General features: G+C 32.3%; 1 long non-coding RNA gene across 1 annotated transcript; it reads right to left on the bottom strand.

Annotated features, from left to right (window-relative positions):
* Positions 1-1,811: 1,811 nt before the first annotated feature.
* On the bottom strand, positions 1,812-2,261 carry LOC142241903 (uncharacterized). Its single transcript, XR_012723861.1, has 2 exons — positions 2,075-2,261; positions 1,812-2,012 (listed from the first exon to the last, which is right to left on the bottom strand). It is a non-coding gene; the product is annotated as an uncharacterized LOC142241903 (long non-coding RNA).
* Between the last annotated feature and the right edge of the window lie 3,044 nt (positions 2,262-5,305).

Genomic DNA, 5,305 nt, shown 5'->3' with positions numbered 1-5,305 from the left:
ATACATATATGTTTTTCTAATTTCGACAAAAATACCAACATTTTCCTTGTAAAATCGCCTCTGCTTAGACGAAAAGTTGTAAAAATTACTCTAATTTTCCTAAACTTCTAATACATATATGTCGAGCGATAAACCATAAATAAACTTTTGCGAAGTTTCCTTAAAATTGCTTAAGATTTAAATGTTTCCCATATTTTTTTACTAACATTGTGTTCCACCCTAGTGCATTAGCCAACTTAAATTTGAGTCTATAGATTTTGTACAGGTCTATCAAATTCTGTCCAGATCGAGTGATAATTAAATGTATGTATTTTGGACAAACCTTTATATATAGCCCCCAACACATTTGACGGATGTGATATGGTATCCCAAATTAAGATCTACAATGTGGTGCAGGGTATAATATAGTCGGCCCCGTCCGACTTTAGACTTTCCCTACTTGTTTCCTTTGGAATGTGTTCAAGTCATGTCCTAACGATTAAATTTACCCCGCCAATGAAAAACTAATGATAAAGCAACCGGTCCCTTCCCTGAGTTTTGACCAGAACTGGGATTGGTCCATACACACCTTGATCGATTTCCCGTAGGGACGTATTTTATTTAGAAATTTTAAATGGAGGCAATAAAATGTGGCTAAAATATCGAATCTTAAGGAATGTCTAAAGTCGGGCGGCGCCGAATACGTTATACCCTTCACCACTTAGTGTAGCGTACATGTTGGTACCATCTTAAATCCATTAAATATATCCCACAAAAATACATGAACAGACAGAAGGACGGATGGACGGACAGACATACGGGCATTGCTAAACAGACTCAGAATTTAATTCTAAGATCATTGGTATACTATACGGTGGGTCTCAGACTGCTCCTTCTTTGCACACAAAGAAAATTTCATTAAAATTGAGCCAACGAAAATTTTTCATTGATACAACGAAAAATTTTCATTAAGACAATGAAAATGTTCGTTAATAGTACGAAACGTTTCGTTGACTAACAGAAAATTCGTTATAATAACGAAAAATTTCGTTATATCAATGAATTTGTTTCATTGGCTCAATTTTAATGACACATTTCATTAATATAACGAAACTTTTTCTACCAGTGTGCGTTACATACAAATGCACAAATTTATTATACCATATAGAACTAGAGTTGTGGTGAAAGGTGTAACAATTATATACGGCCGTAAGTTCGGCAAGTTCTATAAATAATTATGAATCCATATGAACCAATTTTCACACTCTAATTAGAGAGCCAAATTTCAACCGGATCGATCGGTTTATATGGAGGACGTATATAGTTAAGGACCCATATTGACCAAATCTTGCATGGTGGTTGAAGGCTATATATGGGCATCGAAATTTCAACTGGATCGTATAAAATTTGCTCTTCGAGGATCCTTCGCAAAACCAATATGGGGGTCGGTTTATATGGGGCTACACCCAGAAAAAAGTGACCACTTCTTTAAGTTAAAATGAACTCATTGTGAAGAAAGTTTAACTTCGTATAGCGCCAAAGACATTTTTATTTGTTTGAACGATGTGATTTTCGTAGAAATTAGGTAGAATGCATTCCATATATTAGTTAACATTTTCCTATATTTATGTACCACTATACTACAGAATGAATAAATTTAACTTATTTGAATTCATATATGGAATGATTTTATTGAAATTTTTTCATTCATTTGGACAAATCTTACATATTTGTGGTAAAACTTTTACTTCATAATTAGAACTGCTTGCCTTCGTTTTTAAATACAATTTTATTTATTTATATAAGCAATTTTATCTTCAATAAAAGACATGTTTTATTAATATATTGAATATATTTATTAAAAATCAACAGCATCGACTGTCCTTGAAATATTAGTTTATTATTCCACTATTTCCAATTTCCATGTGATATTATCAACTGTAAAACGCACTTTTTCATCTTCTTCTTGTACTTTTCACTTTTAATAAGTTGCTTCCTAACGATTTTGTCCTCCTTTTACAATTTCATCATATCTACAAATATAAAAAATGATAAAACATTTTTGTTACAAAAGGTTAGCGTCACTGAATATTACCTGATATTTGAAGATTCCAAAATGAAGACAAATGAAAGGGTTGTTATTCTGCTGGTGTTTTCTTCCTTTATACGCCATCACGACATTGATAGATTTATTTTCAAAAAACGAAAATCACTAATTTAAAATAATAAATATTGTATATATTTTATTTGCTATTTATTATATTATTTTACCATATTATTTTTTAACAATCTCTCCGTATACCACAACAACGCGATTCCAACTAAAAAACAAACCACGCGCAAACATATCGATTACACCCACGCGCAAACACATCGATTACGATGACAGGTATCGATTACAGGTAGACAATAGAAATATAGGAAAATTTCCTATATTCTAACAAGTTTGTTTCCTTAAGTTTTGAAAGGATTGCATACTTCTTAGTACGAATGAACTAAAATATTTTTATAAGCCAAGTGTTGTTCGTATATATGAAAAAGTTTCTATTATAAAGGAAGTCGCAATTATCATTTTATAAGAAATTTTACTAATTTTGAGGAAACTTGGTTTTAGTTCGTTTTTTGTTTATTTTTACGAATGCTTTGTTATCGGTGAATAAAATTTTCTTGTTCAGTAGGAAATTCTTATACCCAGCGAAGAAAACAGTATGAGTAAAATTCCATGCCTTATTCTAGTTAATGAACTATTCCTAACTGCTTACAGTTTAGGATTTTTTTACTGAAACGAGTAAATTTTATTATTTCTCACAAAAATTTACCTTAATGGAAATAAAATGGATAAACTATGTTGATGAAAAATTTTTCCTTTAGTTTCGAAGGCACTTTTTTCTGGGTGTACATGGACCGATATGAAAAACTATTTTTGCTTGGTAGTTGGAGGACCATGTACCAAATTTCAACGGGATCGTATGTTCCTTCAATCGGTTCCGCACGCCAAATCTGTGTGTCGGTTTATATGGAGGCTATACCTTAATATGGTCCGATAGGGTCCAGTTGCAATACTATTCGATCTACACCTATTACAACTATTTGTGCCAAGTTTCAAGTGGGTAGTTTGTTTCGTACGGAAGATGGCGTGATTTCCGGAGGATTAGGAGGAGATCATTGTCTAGGTAAGTATTATTACTGTCACCAATTCTGTTTGCATTATACCTAAATGATTTACATGACCAACTCGAGATAGGTCTCTTCATAGATAATATCAATATACGTCTCCTTATGTATTCGGACGATATATTAATATTGGCAGAAAACCCAAGTACATTGCAACATATGATAAACAACCTACAAACATATTGTTTAAAATGGGACATGGAAGTTAATCAAGCCAAATCTGAGATCATGGTGTTTAGGAAAGGAGGTCGTCTCTCAAACAACGAAAAATGGTCATTTATGGGGGAATCTATTAGAATAGTAAACGAATATAAATACCTTGGACTCATTCTGACCAAAATGGCTTTTAAAAAAACACCTTGACAAGAAATATGTTGCAGCCAAATTGTCTATAAACTCAACATGGAGTAACTTCTTTGTAAAATCATCAGTCCCTCTGAAGGCGAAATGGAAGCTGTTTCTATCGGTATGCCGGTCAATACATAGTTATGGTGCTGAGATTTGGGGAAATTCTAATTTTGAGAAAAGAAAAACTCTACCGCTATTTTATTAAAAGAATTTTAAAGTTACCAGAAAATACCCCAAATTACATAATATCTCTGGAAGCTGGCTACGAACCGGGTTATATTTATACATACAATCGGCATTTGTCATACTTAGGAAAACTGTTGTTTGATCTTGACGACCGCAGATTACCACATATCCTTGCATCAAAGCTCCTTGAATTAGATATAAGCTGGTTTAAAGATTTTAGAAGACAACTTCTTAACTATAATATCTCCACAAATAACATAAAGTCTAATAAGGTCAATTGGTTGTATTCATGCCAGGAAATTCTTAATAAGATTACTGCACATTCTTATAATGCAAACTTATAAAAAGCTCAGGAAAGCGAAACTCGATTTTATAGACATTTAGATCTCAACGTCGGTGTCTTGCATTGCAACGAAAATTTTACTCTCGATCAAATTACTTATATAATGAAAGCCAGAGGAGACCTATTTCGATTGAACGGAAATAAACATGATACTTCACAAGATCAGTGATGCTCATTATGTAACTTGGGAGAAATCGAAACAATTAACCATATCATAGCAGATGCCCAGTGCTAAATGAGATACGCTTGAGGTACTTTAATCAATATATATTGTCTCACAATGACATAATTCATTGTCTTAACCGAGGTGAAGATTTTTGCTGGTTAGATTTGTATAAGTTTTTAAAGGAAGCTTTAAATTATAGAAAATTTTTGATAAATGAATTCAATTATTAATACTCTTCGTAAAACTTAATTTTCCGGCAGACGGTTTTTAAAAACCATGCTGTATTGTTCTTTTATTTACTTAATAATACTTATTAATTGTATACACTAATATGTATTTTTGTAATGTTGAAAGAAAATAAACAACACTTGAATTGAATTGATTAGGTAAGTATTAGCTCAGCTCCGTTTATCAGTTTAACTGTACGATTATGGCCGTTTCCAACTTCCAGACGTTAGCCACAACATAATTTTTGCTCGACGATTGTAATAGTTTGAGTATCAACAACTATTGCTCAAAATTAAAACAACACATATGTATACTTGCTAAAATCAGTTTATTAAAAAAGGAGTAAAGAACCGATTGATCTGGAGTACAATAACGAATGAATGTCAACGAAAGTGAGTGACCATCCGATTAGATGTGCTGGTGATGACAATATAAGAGATGATATTAACAATAAGGAAAAGTTCCAATATCGATTATAAAAAGGTAATAGGGATGTTCACAACAACGATATAGCCGATACTGCATCTTATCAATGTGATCGAAACACATAGGTTTTTTGTTTATCGCCGACAAATAAATAGAGTTTGACTACACTGTACGATTTTTTACAAACACAGACTTTTCGTACGGATAAGCTGATAGTAAGAACGGCGTATACGATAATAAGCCACCATTGTTACCCAATCGTAACAACCTAGCATTCATGCCAATTGTCCCATAGGCCTAATTACTATTTGTAACTAATGAAAGGATTTGAATTCAAAAGGTTTGTGAAAAATTAGTACTTATTTCAATTTTTATTCGAGTGTTTTGTATATACAGCTCTACCTGTATTAGGTACTCGACTGTATATAGCACAACAAGTTTTATATGAACATATA

This window comes from Haematobia irritans, chromosome 1, assembly GCF_050003625.1.
Source record: "Haematobia irritans isolate KBUSLIRL chromosome 1, ASM5000362v1, whole genome shotgun sequence".
Taxonomy (NCBI): Eukaryota; Metazoa; Arthropoda; class Insecta; order Diptera; family Muscidae; genus Haematobia; species Haematobia irritans.
The sequence above is the reverse complement of the archived record's forward strand: the minus strand, read 5'-3'. Positions and strand labels throughout refer to the sequence as shown.